Genomic DNA, 19,852 nt, shown 5'->3' on the forward strand with positions numbered 1-19,852 from the left:
CAATCAACAAAAAGTATCCATCGATCCATCAGTCAACATAAGCCTTGGGCCTCGGTTCAGGAGCAGGCCTCCTTTGAGGAATACAAAAGAGACATCTGAATACTCAACTGTATTTGATTTTACATACTAAATACTTAAGTGCAATCCCGCCTTGGATCCAGAACACTGCAGACCCCACAGCAAGTCACACAGCATCACGCAGCCGGGGCAGGCACTCCTGTAACAGATCCCATGGACACAAGCAAGGGCAGGAGGTCCTCTCACAGCCCCTGCCACAGCAAACAGGCAAATTCCCAAAGCTGCAGCTTGAAAGGAAAGGCAACAGTTACCTCACATCATGATACTCCATTGAGAAAATGAAGATAAAGCAACCTGCTAACAATTATCCTCTGGATGCTAAGCCAGGGTCTAGGTAACACCTGTGGGTGACATTCCAGACACAGGCAGTTTTCTAAATTATGCCAGTGAGCCTCAGAGAAGAGGCTGAAGAGCAAAGCTCCAAAAATACAATCTCTTCGCGTATCAACAGGGCACATAAAGGGTTAACAAACCACTGCTGGCTATGTTCTTTATTAATCTCACCCCTCCCTTATTTAGCAATTTCCTCCTTAAATCCCGGCTTCTCTTGACCATTTCCCTCCCAATTTTGGGTCCTTTTCCTCCCAAGATTATCATCTGCTACAAGTTCCCCCTCCTGTCCCATGCCCGCATTCCAGGCTTTGTCCTGCTTCTCTGCAACACCCGACTTCTGGCTGGGCTTCATGCTCACGTCATATTTATGGCTCTCCTGCTCTTCCAAGCTTGCAAAGCTGGTTTTCACTCTGCTGCCTACAACTGCCAGGACAAGGAGTAGAGTCTGCAAGCTGGAAAGAACAGCTCGTGAGCACCAGCCATCAGGAGAGCTGGCCTTTGTCACTAGAAAACCAAGGTGGAAATGCACACCTTGCGACTTATTTAGTTTGAAGCCTGAATGTTTCTGTCTAGAATGTCTGTTTGTATCTCAAGTCACAAAGAAGCCATTAGTACCAATAATGTGTCATTACGGGGGCGTCAGCAGAGACTCTGCAGCTAAGGTTAATTTGAGATGCACAATTTAAAGCAGAACTAAAATCCCTCCATTTCACACTTTAATGACTGAATTCAAATCATTCTTCAAATTTGACACGGTAGCTGTTAAGGGGACCCGTGCACTTTTCTTTTTTTGCCAATTTTTAAGTAAAATGCTATTTAGAAGAAAAACATTACAGATCCTGCCTTGCAATCATTTTAACCCATTTTCCCCTTAGATTTCTTCTCAGCAGCTTAATTCTTTGTGAGTCTTTATACTTTGCCCGTTCATTCTGACATGCAAGATTATGCCTGATACAGGCTACTTCTGCAATTTGTAAAACAAATAGGCAGAGTTAATGATTTCACTCATAGTAATCCACATGACTTCGCCAAGATTTGCTTACCTTAAACACACTACATCACTAACACAACAGTAGTATTTGCACAATTCTCTGTTGTAAGTATTTCTACTCTCAACATCCTGCTAAAACACTGAAGCGATACAATCTTCATTCCTCCCGTGGAAAACCAAGGCAAAGACAGAAGGATGCTGCAGTTCAACAACAGCTTTAAGCTGATCCAAGCAATGACCAAGAAGGGCAGTAACACCCTGCCCACCTCTTCTTCCAAGTCTTTCTGACTTCCCCCTCCTGGCAGAAACACCACTCCTGATAAAATAACCAAGTAATGGGGACTCACCTATTTGAAAACCAGCTTGCCACAACAAAACTGAGCAGCCCACACTTAAACAGACCTTGAAGCAACAATTCAAGCAACTTAGGATCATACAGGGAACATGCAACACAGCAAGAAATTGAGCCAAAGTCTCCCAAATCCACTGATAGTTTTTATCAAGACACTTCCCTGACCACAGCTGATAAGATACAGTAAATAATTAAGCAGAATCTCATTACAACACAACAAATCAGCATGATAGGCTAAGATTCATGCTGTTAAGCAGAGATGAAACAACTATCAGTGAAACACCTCCTGCCTTTTCCTGTGGATTCCTCAATACAGCTCACACTATGTCAGAAAAATAGACAGAAATGCTTTCTTGCCATCCAACGCTCAACTCGATTTCATTCTGAATTTTGAAGAAATCACAGCACCAGCACACAGACATTCTTTGGAGAACTGCCCTCCATGCTAAAAATGGCAATGGAATTGCACAAGGGGGAAAAAAATTCCAAGAAATCTTTGACTCATCCATTGTTATTCATCAGGTTTCTGGAGCAGAGAATGGAATGCCGTCAAGCTGAAACTGACAACGCTGTTTTCTGATCTCTAAGTGATGTCAATCCTTCACCAAGCCACAAGTGCTGAGAAAATCTTCTCTGCAAAATTCTAAGAATGACTCTTCAATTTTGTTAGTTTGGGGGGAGGAAAAAAAAAACACAACTGAGCTAAAAGAAGCACATGAAATTAAACTCCAACGTAGGCATGGATTTGAGTACTGAGAATATTAGGATTCACAGCTTTGTGCTCTCTGTGACTCAGACTCGCTGCCACAAGAGTCAAGAGACCTGGGACCCAACTGGAGCTCTGCAGAATCCTGCTGTATTGCGTGATCTTATTTTTTGCTTTCTTTTACTACGTAGCAGCAGATATGCCCCCAAGGACTCAGCACAGACTCTGTACCTGTTCAGTTGATGTATTTTGCTCCAAGTAGCTTTCACCCAGCAAAACCAGATTTTTCCGCTATCTAGTTCTTATGGTTTTAGAACAACACAGCGCCGACCAAATATAACAGCAGAAATGGCTTCAATAAAGTTCTGAGAATAACACATCTACTCCGGCATGCCAGCACACTATTTTTAATTATAGCTCATTAAAGATGTAATAGAAGAAGAATCACATCCACTTCCACCACTGCTCTGTCAAGGCAGTGAGCTAATCACGCTGCTGCATCGTACAAAAAGGAACACTTCTGCATAGTGATTTAGGTAATCTAATTGAAAGGCAAAAAGCAGTGATTCACTCCTTGTTCTATCTGTTACTGCAACATGTTTTCTGCCTATCACGGGGCCCAAGCAGCCACACAGCAATTGGTTGCAAATGTTAGTAAAACAGAGACCTGGAAAATGAAAAAAAAATCCAGCAAGTCAGATGAAATGCTGAACAGGAAAAAGAAAAAAAAAAAAAAAGAAATAAATCTGGACTGCAGACGAGGAGTACTTTACAGAACAGCATGCAAATACAGGCCTGTAAGGTAATTTAAACCAAATGCAGACTGAAACTGAAGTAGTTTGGTGAGTCAGCACAGTACGAGGACACAAAAACTACACATGAAAAGTGCAACTTTTTTTTGTATAATGCATACTATTTCATACCAATTTACCAGAAACAAATTAATTGTCTCCTTCATGATTAGCCTCCTTCTCCTCTTTTTGGACTCGACCTCTACCTTCCAGAAACAAGCTGCGTGCAGGCTGACTAGCTGTGCACTCTGATGTCTAGGACTTTCATTTCCCTTTCACAGAAATTTCATCTCCAGACCATGACAACGTTAATAAACAATCACTGTTTTCCTGTCTTCCAAGATTACTTTCCTCTGGAAATGAAAAAAATACTTTAAACCAAAGCTGCGGAGAATCATTACAGGCTCCAACAATGTAAATGTCTCCCAGATTTTGCCAGCCCAGAGGCTTCAGCCACCTACAGCTCTGGTGCACACTAGGTCCTTAGCACTGACCATGCAAAGGAAAGCCAGCCTCGTCTCTGCTTCAAATATTTTCAAAGCCATAACAGTTTTTAAACTTACAAAGCAATTTTCATCTTCGTTTTCATCTCATCCTTGCCTCATACTTTCACAAGAACGTAATCCTGTGAAAGCCACAACAATTGCTTGTTCATTGGAGACTGTCACTCTGTGAAGTGCTTTCTGAGATAGATTTGTATGGACAGGCGTGTGTAGCAATGAATAATCCAAAAATATCCACAATAGATAATAAGCAGAGTCTAGAAAAAAAAATACCATGTACAGCAAACATGGCCCAAGTTGGAATGAATGCCGACAGTAGCAACAGGACAGGAAGAGCAAAATGTTATTGTATGTTACTGGCACGCAGCCCGTAATTACAAAAAATACTGCAGCATTCCCCAGCAAGAGCAGAAAATATTATCATTGCAAACAAAGCAGCTGCAGCACCCTGCCTGTTGCTGCAAACACACTGCGGACACGCAGCAGAGGCAACAGAGGAGAGGGCGGCTGGCTGCTGAAGGACTCCCAGCCTGTGGGTGGCACGTCTTCTCAGGTCCACAGCTGCCCCACACCAGAGCATGAGCAGCTCCTGGTCAGCAGCAGTGGGCTCCCACATGGGCTCCAGCTGCCAAGCCCTGTGGCATAGGAGAAAATGGTTTTAGCGGTCTCACAAATCTTTCTGTTCCAGCTCTTCGGTGTCAACTGCTGTCTTACCTGGCTGTCTCCAACCCTCTACAAATGGTGTTTAACAAGAGGCTAGCAAGAGGCTCCCGAGCATCAGACGACACACAGCAGTGCTGCTACAACCAGTACAATTCGTCTCCCATGACGGTGAGCAGCCGCTCCACTGTGTATTACCCACACAGAAGACAACAAGCACACAAGTTTATGGTCAGTGCTCTTCCCCACCCTCCACCCATGGGCTGTCAGCACAAGGCACAGTCCCACCAGCTACAATTAAGCCTCAGCTCAGCTCCTCTGCTGACAGGCATGTAAAGCATACAGATTAGCAGTCCTGGTTCATCATTCATAAGAAGTAGTTCTATAAAGTTTGGTTTCTACATGAGTCATGACAAAAAACTCAGCTAAGGAGCCAGACACTTTCTCCAGGCTTTATGTATTTGCAGAGTAGAAAACAGAAATAGAAGTCTGAGCAGTGAGATTAGCAGAGAAGGAAACCCCGTTCAATTGAAAGATACTTATTTCTAACTTGAGTTTCCTCTATAGACTGCAGACAGTTACAAAGTCTCTGGACAAAGCTGCAGAACCTCAGCTTAGCCTCAGCTATCAACAGCACTACCCGTATTCAGAACCTCCCCACAGTCCTGCAATGCTAAAGCTAAGTTTGAGACATGCAACATCAGCTGTTTGCCAGTCTCTTTTAGAGATACTCTAATCATCATCTTATTTTCTTACTGCCGACCAGAAAGATGACGCCTTTAGGAGGGAGCACATTGCCATACCACAATGCTGCCCAATTCACCAGTGCTTCTTGTCTTTCACACAGCAGTTTTTCTCTGTCAAACACGGAGATGACTGTAGCAGGAATGTATGCAGTCGGTTGCAAGACTACATTTTTGTATTCTCATAAGCCATTCATTGGTTTATAGATACAAAGTCCCACAGGGAGGGCTGCTAATCCACATAAAGTCTCTGGGTGCAGGATCTGACTCTCTGACGTAGCAGATGTGTAAAATAACATCTAACCAAACATCTCCCCAGTAACTCTGCAGCTAGAGACTGAAAAGTCCTAAGAATGTGTCCAAGGGCAATGAAGAAGGGGAAGGATAAGAACAGGGACCTGTATCTAGAAAGTAAAGTTCAGGCTTTGTGAATTGTTTTTTGATGGTGTAGTTATTTTTTCACATCCATAGCCAAGCTGCGGCACCACAAGTGAGGACTACTGGGGGCTGGGGAGCACAGCCACTGAGGCCTGCTTTGATCCACAGCAGACTGATCAACTAACTCCTCCTTGGTTTCTGGGAATCTTAAAGATCCTACCTCTGAAGCCTCTACTGTGCCTCCAAAGACCTTCTTCCAAAAGGAAGGTCTAACTCCTCGAGAAGAAAACACTTCTCAACACAAAGCACACAGCTGTGTAACACTGCTCACTACAGAGGCCCCTCTCCACTCTCAGAGCTGACGTGTGGAAAACACAGCCCCCATGGTTTTACATGCAGAGAAGAGTGGCGGGTGAGAAAAAAAAAATCAAGATCTTGTTCAAAAGTCCCAATTTAAAACTTCTGGCTACTCCCATTTTATGAAGTTAAAACCAGTCTCTGCTAGGAGCTGCCTGAACTTCAGATCTGGATCCTGCCCTTTGCAAAGCTGCTAGTGGGCTTGGATCCAAGGCTTGTGTTCAAGCTCTTATCTACTCCATGCTAAAACGACTAAAACCATGCATTCTTTATAACAAATAGCCTCACAGAGAGGAAGCACAGTATTGGCACAGTTCATGTTTACATCACTCTTCCAAAAGCCAAAACACATGGTTGAAGTTGGAAATATAACAGTTTTTGTGTATTTTGCCTAATGTGGTTTACAGCCAGAGCAGTCAATGGCTGCGTCAGCTTCATCCATTTCAGCAGGTGAGGCTCAGGAGCAAAAATCCCAGGTGATGCTCACCAGCACTGAACACAATATGGGCACGGGCAGCAGCACAGACGTGGCTGTGCCCTGCTGCAAGGGGGCCCTGGCTGTGCCACGACACACTCAGCTCCCCGCAGTGAAGGTCTCCATTCTCTGTCCCCACCACCTCCTCTTCACAAAGGCTTACACACACTTACATAAACAAATGAACAATTCCATTATGTGCCTGGCAGCCCGTGCACTTTCTTTCTGCTTCACAATAGAGGCGCCCCATTGAAAAGATCCATATACAGGGGAAAAAAATCTAAGCAAGTCTCCAGCAAGCACACATATTATCAAAGCCTCATTTCCACTTAACACAAGTTGCTTTGGGAACGAATGCAGCTGACTTGAGGGGAAAAACACAAACAAACAAACAAGCAACCTCTTTTTCCATTAGCTAGGAGAAAAAAACAAAAAAAAAAAAATCGAACCAGTGCCATCTTTGTTGAAGGGCTCCACTAAAGTAATGGTTTAGAAGAGCTGAGGAGCATGGATGGGGGACAATTTGTGACTGATCACTGCCATCTGAACATGGCACGCTGACAGCTGAAAGAAGAGCAGAGAAAGGCAAAACAAAACAGGCATGTGTTTAATCCGGGCAGGCTCAGTCCCCCATTTTCATTCCCAGTGAAAAAATAAAAGGCTAAAGGAAGCCGGTCCCTCCGCCTGCTCAGCACGCACACAGCTCCCTGCCTCACACCACAGGACACGCGGATGGAGGCACTGCTTCTTCACGTGCTGGAAAAAAACACTGCAATATCTTAAAACGCATCTCTCACCACCAAAGAACCTCCCTTTCTCTGATACTGCCAGCGAGCTCCTCCACTCCCAAATGCACTGAAATCTAAACAAGACTCAACAATTTTGTGACTGCGACGGAGAGCTGATCGAATGATTATAAAGGTCACGCAGATGCTACAAAGATATATTCCCCTGAACTTCAACATGAGCTTCCTCAGAGACCAACAGCAAAAAGGCTGCCGTGAAAGGAAAATCGTGCACGTTATCTTTGTCAGATGTCAATGAAAAAAAGACAGGAATAAAAGCATTGTGACTTGCACTCCACAGAGCTCAGAAGGAATGCTTGCTGACAGAAAATGGGGATTGGGAGGAAACAAGGTGGGCTCACAGATGTCACAAAGGGCTCACTGTGGTTCCCTCCCTTTCTCACCAGCCTGATCTGGCCACAACTGCTGTCCTATGCCTGCAGTAGGGTGAGCCCCAGAGAGCAAAGTCTTGTAATACCTGAGCTGCAGGGATGGGGGGAAGAGATGGCGAAAGGAAGGGGGAGTTGTAAGATCCAGAGCTCCTATATGGCACGTGGCAGCTGCCTCAAATGTATTTGCATTAATGCCTCACTTCACAACTACAAAAATTGCCTCACACTCCTACTGGCAGAGTCTTGTATCCCCTTTTGTGTTCACAGTCCCTAACGCAAGAAGTGCATGTAAAAAGAAGTTGTCCACACTGATTTGCAAGTTTCTAACTTTTTTGGATAAATCTGTACAAATGCCTACAAGGACTGGTGCAATTTCCCAAGAAATGGCTCCAGTCCACCAACCAGAAAGGAAATATTTAGCTCCCTGCAGCGAGTCTGTTATTTCAAAAGAAACTTAATAGCTCTATTCCTACAGAGCAAATACAGAGCAATCACCAGCGGCCAGCTATGCTCTCCTTTCTTCTGAAACCTGGTAAGCAACAAATGTCTGCAAATGCCACCAGGCAAAGGGTTTTGATATTCTGTACAGTTGTGAGGTTATATGCCCTGCTTCTACTATGTTATGTTGGTTCTTCTCATTCTGCAGGTTTCTTACAGTAATTTTGCCTTCCTCAGCACACTTGCAGGTCAGAAAGGAATAAATAACTTTTTTTTTTTTTTAAAAGGTAGAGCCTGCTTTCTCAGTTTTCATTTAGGCAGCATTTCATTGGCTGGTTTTACAACTGTAACATTTCCTCTAACTAGACAAAATAAGAAGACTCAGAGGTCATTCTTTTCTAATGAGAGCGATGAAAACAAAAAGAGAAAGACTACAGGGAAAAGGTGGGCTCTTCATTGGAGTTCATAACTAATTGTCTTTATTAAAAATATTTAATAACTCAAGACAACACAATTCAGCTTCATTCAGGGAACTCCTACTTCTGCTAGTCTAACATCTAAGTGCAAATTGCAACTCTGGTTATGAAAGGGACGTTATTTTCTTTATACTTTTAACTCTTCCTGTTCAAAGACACACTGATGAAGCAATTGAGGGAGACATGTTTATTACAGCTGGTGGAGTACTAACAGGCTCCGTCATGAAGTTGGGTAAGCACCAACAAGGTGCTTGAACATAAAAATGAGAACTATGTGTTTAATACAAAAGTATCACTTAAGAATGCTGTAAGCTCCAATTACTCATGACATTATCAGCAACAGTAACATAACTGTATATGCATTCTTCTGGCAGTGCATTGCATTTTCTTCAATAGCTTTCCTCTGCAGAGTTCCCATGTCACACAGATTCCAAACTTGGAAATACTTAGGTGCAACCTAACTTTCAGGGAGAATAGCCACATTGATTTAAACAAGGTTCAACCCTTACAGATGTTAGAATGATCGCCCGTGTGCAGGATTGGACCTCACGGGGCCCATTTTCCAACAGATAACTGCATTACATATATTTTTGCTGCTGTTCTTCTTTCCCTCTCTCCGCTATCTTTATTGCCACGGGCACAACTATGACACTCGGAGGTAAAAAGGATTAATTTAATCACAAACTAACCGTAACTTACGAGACGACCCTCCAGTCACTCACCTCAAACCATCTGAGTGTTTCGAGATGTTACTGCACAAGCCTCCTTTCTTCTCTCCCCTCTCTCACATGAGATGCTGCAGTGGTTTTTTTCTGATGCTTCGCATTAAAACTCTTTCCTGGGATCCAGGATCTTAAACAAAAACAAACCAAGAAACACTCAGAATGAACATGTCATTTCAAGCAATTGGTGGGTGGCTCGGGGGAAATCCCTGACCTTTCTCCAATGTATATTTCATTACCTTCAGTGAGTGTGCTAACTCCCCACAGCAGAAGCACTCTTCTGTGGGCTGCTCTTACAACAAAACAAACCAGCAACTATTTTAGACCAGTGAAAAACATGCCATTTTTAAAATCTCTATGGCAGTACGCTACAAAGTGTTTAAAGAAGGATCTTGTGTACAACTGGGCTCCGCAAAATAATGAAGGAGAAAAGGGACGAAAGCTCAGAGATGCAAATCAAGAAGAAAAAAAAAAAGATAACCATTATGTAAGCTAGAGGGGAGAGCAACGATTGGCTTTATTATCATTGCAGTGCTACCACTGATGTTATTACTAGCAGTAACATGCACAGCTCCCGAATCGGAGATGTTTTTGGAACAGTCAGGGGACACAGCAACGTGCCAGGGAACCTGCACAGTGCCTACACTACAGAACCCAGCCCTAGCAGAGGAGAGGAAGGAAGGGAGGAGGAGGAGCGACAAAGCACTGAGTAAGAGAAACTGGCAGGTCTCTAACACAATCAATTCTGACGTTCTCCACCATCGCCAAAAAAGGTCTGAATGGGTCTGACCGCGACCTACGCGCTGCTGCGCTACGCCGAGCGCTTCCTCGTCCCCTCCCGCAGCCCCACTCCTCTCCTCACCCCTACCTGCGGTGCCTCAGCCAGCGGCTGAGAGCCGGCAGCCCAGGCTGTGTCAGCAGGAAAACCCCTCGGCTGCGAGCAGCCGGCGCTGCCAGCCGACGCAGAGCTCACTTTCCCTTGGACGGCACGCTCCTGCATTTGCACGGCCCCGCTGGAGCGCAGGCATCCCGGTTATTCCCTCCGCACCATTTTTAGCACCAACAACTCTATTCCTCTGCATTCATTCTTGTGCTGCTGAAAGCCTGAACGGCGAGCCGTTCCCGTGGCTACACCTGTGACTGACCCCACTGAAACCAACAACCTTTCCCAACGTGACAAAGAAGAGAGTTTGACCTTGCGTGCAGTTGAGCCGAACTGCTTCGGGTTTTCTTCCCTCAGCTATGACAGACAGACACTCTGAGCAATTTTTTCCATTGCTTTTAATTAAGAAATGGAGACATTATCCACAGCCTTCTGTGGCTGTACATACTTCAGAAAATACAACTAAAGTGGTCAGAAACTCTTAGAAGTACAGCTTTCCACATCACACTTTACCTCCCCCCCTCCCTTGAAGAAAACCCAAAACTCAGCCCAAAGACCAACACGCAAACCAGGAGTAACATGGGCTTCCCCAACTCTGCCCAGGGCCTGCACCTGTTCCACCACTCCCACAAGTTGCTTACAGCATGAACAAATCCCCAAATGCTCCATTTAAATTATCCTGCTCCTCTGTGCTCCTCCATGCTTAGGCTGCTCCTGCTTCCCTTGGGGAGCCCGCTCTCACACCTAGCAGCCAAGCCTACAGATTTGCAGGGAGGGGACAGAGCCCTCCAAAGCTGTAACACAGATCCAGAGAAGGCTGCGAGTTCAAAGTGAAATGAGGACAACCTGTCCGTGACTCATTCCACCCAGAAACGATTCTTAATTTAAGAAAAACTGTTAATTCTTTTACGGAATGCCCCCCCTCTGAACCAACAAGCTCCTGCCTCCCTCCATCTTTCCCCAGCTCAAATACAAGGTAGCTGGGGACTCTATTTTAAGACTGAAAACAGTGTAAAATCCTCCTGCCCTCATGTCTCCGTTAAAGAGACAGACTGTTTTTTGAGGGACAGATTCCCAGCTATCCTCCAGACTTTTCACTTGACCTAGGGGCAAATGATATGTGACACTTCCTGAAGGGCTGGAATAGCTGTAAATGACACCTGAGCTTCTACGGCGCCTTTTAGGTATGAGAGTTTGGCTCCAAATCATAAAATCATAGAATCACCAGGGTTGGAAAAGATGCACATGGTCGCTTCACCCTGATTTTCCTGTGCCTCAGTTTCCTCCGTCTCTACAACAAAGATAACAGCATCTCAGAGGGCTGTAAGAAACACAACACCCACACTGAATTAGAGGTGATGTGGTAACGTGGGCAAAGCTGCAGATACCTCTTAGCTCACGTGAAACTGAAACTTCACATCCCCCAGATGAACAGAAACAACCTGGTAAGCCAAACCGAGGTGCCGGACATGGTTCTGTCCATGTCTGAATCTGTTCTGCGGGCAGCCCTTCCACCCATACAACTCCCTCCCCCTGGGTGCTCCCAGCAGGCGTGGGGCAGGCTGAATGGTTTCACTGTAGTCACACAGCAGCTTTACAGCTGCTCAGAAAAGGCCTATTGTAGCCCTGTATTTTACTATCTCGAGTAGCATACATTCATTTGCCGTACAGCTCCTGTTACCCATCTGATCTTTACAGAAAAAGAAGCAACAAATCAGAGTTTGCCAAATGAAAAGCGGTTTTACTGCGAGGGAGAGATTTTTTTCGGTTACGGTATTAAAAACAGTGGTGAAATCTTAACGCACAACGATTCAGTCACACAACTGACAGTCAGATGGGATGGACTTTGCAAAAACCTACACGAGTAGATTTGACAGCGTAATTCTAAGTGCCTTGATTTTTCTGCACTGTGCCCAGGCTTGAGTCAGGGCGGAAGGACAGTTCTGCACAGGGTGCGCTCCTCCAGCATCCAACTACTCCACTCTCCCCCTTCTGGAGAAATGGATGCAGCTTCGAACAACTCTGCAACTAATGAGGTGGTGCAGAGTTCATCCAGCCCCCCAGCACAGCCAAAGGCAGACTTACTGCAAAGCTTAAATCCTCATCCTCCTCCCATACACACTGTGTGGACCCTGCCAGCTAAAAAGAGGCTGAATTTAGTCCGGGTTCCATCGCAACAGCATCTCATCGAGCCTACAGCATGCCATACTCCTAATCCCCAGAAATTAAACGATGATCGATCAGCTCACATTTCCCCCTGAAGTATTACTTTCTTAAAAGTTCTGATATCAGATAAAAATCACAGGGTCTTTTTCTTTGGCTTTGGAGCTGTAGGAATGCAACAAGCGCTATGCTGCTCTGCTGTTGCAAGATGGAAATATTTTGCCTTTTAATGCAAGCTGAGACAGAGAATTCCCCTTGCTTTGTCAGCCAGGGACTTTAAGAAAACCTCCCAAGAGCTGCAGGCCGATGAAATGCCACCAGTGGGACCTTTCTCCCCCTGCAGCAATTGTGTCTCTCTCAAAGCGCTGCATGAGTTGCATGGACTGAACTGATTATGCATTCCAGTCAACTGGTACATTAATTATTTTAGCATGGCTTAACTATGATCAAAACTGATGAAAAACCATGGCAGTGGAAACAAAGAATCAAGTAAAGAAAGGAAATAAACCTCAGAACAAACTATAGAGGAAGACACAGCTTATGTTTTCTGTGGGTGGGGAGAAGATGGCTCTCCTGTCCACATTCTGGGATTTGGGGCAGGCTAAGTATGATGGCTAGCTACAAAGGATGGGGAAATGGCAGCACCAGGCTCTTTGTGTGCCCTCATTTCACCAATAGGAATTCTTGTCCCCAGACACTGCACAAAAGGGTCTGCTGCCCTTCCCTGCCTCTGACAAGGAGTCAGTATGAAAACCATAAACTCCCCACTTAGCAGCTCAGAGTGATTTTATTACCTGATTTTTGGAGCAAGGGCTATCAGCCCTCACTTACTGTGCCTGTGCCTCAATGCATCCTGTTCATCACTTAAAAGTGCTGCAGAGACATGCTCTCCCCCTAGCCCAGAAGGTTGTTAGGTCTTTCCAAATCGTAATCACCCCAGCTTTCCCAGGCACGGACTGCAGGCCCTCCTGGGCTCCCTCGTAAATACCTTGTTATCCCAGGATCTGAGCACAGGAGCAGTGTCTCAAGAGAGATGTACTGTGCCACGCATCTGAGGCTCATCCTGCTGCACGTGGACTTGATGTACAGCCACCTACATTCATCCGGATGCAAAACTCCTGTGCTCCTCTCTGGTGAAAGCCAAGAGTGCCAGCACGCAAACACCTGAATGCCACGTGTTCACATCCTCACAGTCTGTCAGGTAACATCTTTTGTACAACTTGTGCTCTGCCCCTGAAAAGCAGTAGATTAGTAACTCTGCTAAATGCCGTGTATGGCCTTGAAAGAGGTGTTAAGAAAAATCAAGTGTGACATGATGATTTGCAGTGTTCAGATACATTCCGAGCTCCTCAAATTCAAGAGCTCTTAGAAAAAAGAAGAAATTTTATGCTTTTTGGGACAGATGAGCCTGGAATTTTGCCTTTTATCTTCTGCCTTACTTGCTCAGGCTAACCCACATTCTAGCTATACAACACCGGATTCTGAGATGCATTAATTTGATGATACATACAGAGATTCCATAATCTATATTCCTTATATATTTAAGTATCTCCAGCACCAAGGAGAAACAGGACACTTCAGGAGAAACCTCTGGCGACCTTTGTTGCACGAAAGGTTTGACCACAAGCTTTTGTTAGAACAAAAATATAACTGAGCCACAACCAGCTCAGCACTATTGCAGTCAACCAACAGTGGCCTTACAATTTGAGATCAGCAAGTCCATGGGAGCAGGCTGGCCAGCAAGTAAAACCTTCCACACAGAGAACAAATGTTGTCCTCTGTCTGGGTCAAGAGAGTTGGTTGGCTACAAAACCAGGTTGGCTACTGCAGCCAAATCTACCCTTTTAATGAAGGAGAGACAGGACACTGAAATAGATGAAGCTTTTGTACAAGCCTACTTGTCCAGACATAATTTCTTTTCTTTTTAAAGCACTGTGCTATTGTCTCTGTCATCTCTACTTCTACTTCCTTTTCCTCAGCACAAATCATAACACAAGCACTTTGACAAATAATGGGCTTGGTAGCAGGCTCTCTGGGCTGCCAACTGTCAAATTCAGAAAGCAGGACTGTCACATCTGCCAGACTGGCTCTCACACCTACTAAGGTAACATCATACATTTTGCAAAGTCATGCTAGCAATAATGACATTACATCTCACCATACCGTATGCTCCTTCCCTGCCTCAGGACACACACACCAAAAGGAGTCTGCACACCTTTTTATTACAATGGCTGATAACCTCAGTTCACTGCAATATCTGAGCACCCTCTTTTGTTTAAGGATGTCAGTGCTGTCCCCAGCGGCACATGCTAATGTCAGCAAGTCACACAAATGTGAGATGGGTCATGATTTGTTTAGCATCTAACAATCACCTGGCATTTTTTAAGCTCCTAAAAGAAGATATGACCCCTCTTTTGGTAGAAGATTTCTTCTTTCTAACTTCTCAAAACAGCCTTCCTTCTCTGAGGCTTACTCGCATCAACCTTCCCCTTTCAGTACTAAATGCAAAGAAAAGGGAAGAACATTAACTAAGAAAAATGATGAAATGTGTTTTATTAACTGGTACGGCCACGAGATCATACAGCTGAAATACACCTTTCTTTCCATCCTTTTATTTTACAGTGTCCCTGCAGGACACGTCTCCATTGCTGCTTTTGTTCTGATCAGGGCTATGGCTTTTGAAGAAAGTCTCCCTCCTGCCTGGGCTCTTGCTTGTGTTATGGGGTGAGCCTGCAGCTGAACTGAATCCCTCCCAAGAGGAACTAAATTAGAAGCACCAAGCTGTCCTGGAGCACAACTAATGGGCATGCACTCCGTGGGACCTTACTGCTCAGAAGGAAAAGAAACCCTGAAACGTGCCTGATGTAGTCCTCAGGATCCCAGCAACAAGTTTGGCACCACAAAGATCCTCCCCAGCTGGTCTACATGACTTACTGATGCTGTTATAACCATAAAAACAAAGTATTTTACTGTCATTCATCTTATTGTCACCATAAAAAAATAAGAACATAATATTATATTTTAATTTAGTATTACAACAGCCTAATGGTGACAGCAATCTTGAAGCAAACAATGGAGAGAGAAGGGAAGAGAGAACAAAGTAGTTTCTGTTAAAACAACTAACAATTTCTGTAGCTGTAAAATTAATTCTATTACTCCTTAAAATATTTCTCTGACCTTCTTGCCTAAACAGTAGAGAATAGTTATAGAAAGGAAAATATAAACCAAACTGAGTTAAAAAAAAGAGAAAACACAAAACACTACCTTTCTCCCACTAAACTCCATGAACAATAGAAAATTTTAGGTAGTAGTTGCAAAAACAGCCAGTAGAAAATTTCAGGCAGTAATGGCTTTCTAAGATGACTGTGGTGACATCTCAGCTTAAGGCAAATACCCTCCGATATCTTTCTCAGGATGGGCCTTCTGTACTTTTTCCTACATCATTAAAAACCTTGAGATTTTAAAACTCTTTCATAATTAATTTTAGTTGTAAGATGCTCAATCCACTTTTCAGCAGCACACGGAAGGTTAAGAATCCTGTGACACGATGCCTAACTCTCTCAGTCACCTCTTCCAACTATTAGGAACTAGCTGCTGAGCTCACAGAGGTTTGCAGGCCACTTGGAGGCTCCCAGAAGCCACCCATCTACACAACCTACAACGCTCGTGTAACAAGAAGGGACACAGCATCTTCTGCTCACAGTCCATTTTTCCCCTTGCAAGCAATAAGAGCACAGATTTTCACTGGAAGTTGTTAAAAAGTATGTGGTGATGGAAACTGCCTTGCGCTCCCAGTGCAGGAGACAAACTAAAGCCGGTTGCTCCACCTGCTCAACTTCTGTTAGACATTTCTGGACTTGATAACAAATTTGAGACCAGGAATGACCCCAAGTGCTCTTCTGAGGACCTGGCCGAGGACAAGTGAAACCCCTTCCTTGTACCCCAGTATTTCTTGAGAGCTTCCCCTCTCTGTCCCATGCCTCACACTGGCCCTCCACACAAGACAGCTCTGAGCTCGCTGCAAGCCGGAAGCCAAAACGAGGAGGAAGTCTGTGTAAAATCCACAGTCTCACTTCACAACTACTGTCCGTATTCATGAATGAAAAGGGCACAGTCAGCAGGGGAAGCTGGGCCCAGTCACCACAACTAACGTGCTGTTTGTCCCCCTTCTTAAAAGCAGTCAATTTGCACGTGTTTCCTTCAAAGATAACTGTTTCTATGAGCAAGACCCCTAGTTTCTAGTGAGCTTGACTTTCAAGAGAGTAGCTTTGCACTTAACCTCTCATCTTGCAATTACCAGAGCCACCTGATAAGGTTTTGGAACTCTAATAACCAACCTCAGTGTTTAAATCTCATTCATTAGGGACTCTGGGTGTGGAACAAGAGTGAGAGGCTGTAACAGTAGCTCTCCCATCCAGCCCTTGTCACATCACTTTGTCTCCCTCTGGTTCCATTTGCTACCTGTAGGACACGGGAAATGAAAGAGAGAGCTTCTGGCTTAGAATAGAGGAAATTCAGAAACCTTCAGAAACCTAAAAACACTGTATTTACTAAGCCAGGAAACACAAAAGGAGCTAGGATCCTTAAAAGACCAGCTAGTCCCGTAAGTGGTGGAGGTCAGGACAGCTGGTTTATGGGGCTTTGCCTCTGGCACAGTAAGGGGCATGCTCTGAGCAAAGCTGGTCCAGCCCTGGGAGCCCCACAGCTGCTCACACCCCTGTGCCCTCTCCCATCTGCAACAGCATGGACGAGCCTTTCCTTCAGAAGGTCACCAGCCTGTCGCCGCCCTACATCCGACCGCCTGTTTCATAAAACTGCTAGGAATTCAAGGTCTTTGTGATCTCAACCTTTCTGTTAAATTTAGCTCAAACTGGCCAGCGGATTCCAAAGCTATTACAAGGAGACTAAGAGAAAGATAGCAAGCTCAGGAAAGAAAACAAGCTAAAATATCAGTCCTGGCCCTTGAAAAATGATGTTGGACTGGCAAGAAAGGTAAACAGCCAGATCTGATGTGAAAATTCAGAGCTGCAGTGCTAATTCTGCAAGATTAATCAGTACCAAATCCAAGCAGAGCCTTGCCCAGGGAGATTCATTTTACTTATGCTGCTGTGAAACACAGCTTTACTTTTACTCACCATGAATTGCATTCTGCTTATGAATAATATTAGTTATGTTTTCTGGGGAATTAAATTGTAATCTTTCCTCTGTTCCATTTAACACATTCTATTTACTACTGTCACTTGTTTGTGATACTACTCAATTGCAACTCGAGAAACTGGGACAACATTTTGTTCCTATGCAAGACAGGAAAAGTGTATCTGAGATTTAGGTACAGATAATAGAGTCAGATCTGCTTCAGATGACACAGGACAAGTGGGTGTCTGGGGTTTTTAGAGGGAGGTGAGGAAGAGAAAGGGTTTTTCCCCAGGAGGATCGAAACAAGGTACTTTTTCTTTAACGTGATTCATGATATAAGATAGATAATGACAATATCAGTTACAAAGCTCAGTTTGTGGAAAATTCAGAATGCTGCATACTGCTATGCACTTAGCGAGCACAGTTAGTAAACAGAGGAAAAAAAAACAAATTTCCAACTTATTTTGAATATTGTACCTCTACATGCATATGGGCTGCAGTACAGTTTGCTCCCTTCAGGACTTACTCAAGCCGAGGACAAAACTGCTTCCAACCTGCAAAGTTCTGCCATCCCAAAGCCAGCACTCACTCAACAGTTTCATTTTTCAGCACCAACCAGCACACATTTTCACAGTCTATTCCCCTCTCTGCGTTCCTCGATCTCACACTCAGTGTTTCATTTTGCTGCCCACCACCAGTGACTGCAGCACCACATAACCCTCCCGTGGCCAACAGCGCAAAACGAAAGTAACCCAGCAGCCTCTGCAGAATCACCAACTGCACAGCCTTCCTTCAAAGGGACAGAAAAGACAACATCCAGCTTTTGGCAACCGGAATACAACTAAATAAAGCCAACAATCAGCACAAAATCACTTTAAAAGAAACACAGCAGTTTCTAGAAGGTGACAAACCCCCTCCTCTAGCGCTAGTCTCTCGACTTGTGTTTGATGCTAAAATGTACAAGCTTCAACCAGCAGGTATATATACATTTAAAAGTAAAATATACTTCAGATTAACCAACGTATGGCTTTAAACACAAACTAAGAGATTTAAATATTAGCCAGGATCATTAAATGCCTTTAGGCTTACGCTAATCCAGTATGATACAGAACATACAATTTCAGCTTAGAATCCCTTCAGAAGCAAGAATCACCTTTCTTGTGCATGTAAGGGGACATCATTCAGCCCAAAAACGTGCAGGGACATCCAAGCTCTGTGAAAAGATTTCATCCACCCATGAACTCGCTGCTTTCCTGGAGGTTTTTTGAAATTGTTAATGGGATATTATCATGAAAAACAAACTGATTTTCAATAAAATCTCTCGCTGTGAGAGTGATGTGTTCCCCTTACTCCCACAAGGCCAAATCCCCACGAGCACAAGTATAGCCACATTTGTGTCACAGAAAAAAAGCTAAATGGAAACCAAAAATCCTTCACTGCCATTTGAGCATTTTTTTCGGAAGTGCTTTCCTCAAAGCCTCCTCAAGTTAGTATTTGCTATTTAAAATCTTTGCCTTTGAAAAATAACGGCAGCTGATCTGCATGCAAAAAACATGGGGTATTTTGGTATTTTGATTTTTTCAAACATTGAGGATTACTGGCATCTGTGAACAAATGGCCATGGACTCCCTCCGCTTTCTCTCCCATGAACATCACAAGCCACCCGCTGGAAGTGGTAAAAGACTTGTAATTTGGGGCTTTTCCTGCATCATAAAGTTTTGCTGGAAACTCTCCAGAATAAGCCAACGAGGCTCTTTCAAACCCCAAACGTACCCATTTATGTGCTTAACATTCAGGACTCCAAGAAGTGAGCTGGGCTGCTCCGATTTGTAAGCTAAACATCGGCACAGCCAGCAGTGTAACCCAAGCCGGGTAGCAGTACCACAGCTGACTGCCCCGGGGAGCTGAGCCGTCCTGCCTGCTTCTCCAGCTGCCTTTCCCTCTGTATTGCAGGGACGAGGCCAACAACAAACGGGCCTGCTACTGTTGGTGCTAATCGCCTGCTAGTCACGTCAGTCTGAAAGGCAAACTGACACGTCTATTCATTTTCACTGTTCCTAGTATTTATAATATCGTTTCTCTAGGACTGCAAAGTAGCTGCCAATTATTACTAGAATTTGGCACGCAGAAGCTCATGTGTATGAAAAAACATGATCAAACAATATGCAGCTCATTAAAGGAAGTTTGTAACTCCGTTTCCTGCTCTAATACCTTGTTTTTATCTCTTGGAAGTATTTACCACACCACCTGATTAGGCTGAGCTGCCTATGTATTTTGAAAATACAAATTATGCCATCAGTCGTCTGCTGCATGACAGTAAACTTGCAATTACACAACTTCGGGAGCTCCTGCAGCACACCGAGCACAACCCAGCCCCAGGTGCCAGCAGGTAACAGCCAGGTTACCCAACTGGTACCCACCCACAAAGAAAACTGGGGCGTAAAACAGTTGAACCTTGTGCCCAGGGTGAACGGAGCTGCGTCTCTCTGG

General features: G+C 44.4%; 1 protein-coding gene across 1 annotated transcript in view; it reads right to left on the reverse strand.

Moving 5' to 3' along the window:
- The window catches only part of ATXN1 (ataxin 1), a 197,078-nt gene that overhangs the window by 134,108 nt on the left and 43,118 nt on the right, over positions 1–19,852 (reverse strand). The window contains 1 exon segment of the mRNA XM_042869006.1: positions 9,181–9,310. The gene's annotated coding sequence lies outside the window, so the exon portion shown is untranslated.

This window comes from Lagopus leucura, unplaced genomic scaffold (genome assembly GCF_019238085.1).
Source record: "Lagopus leucura isolate 7727_CA_CO unplaced genomic scaffold, USGS_WTPT01 Super-Scaffold_100002, whole genome shotgun sequence".
Classification (NCBI taxonomy): domain Eukaryota; kingdom Metazoa; phylum Chordata; class Aves; order Galliformes; family Phasianidae; genus Lagopus; species Lagopus leucura.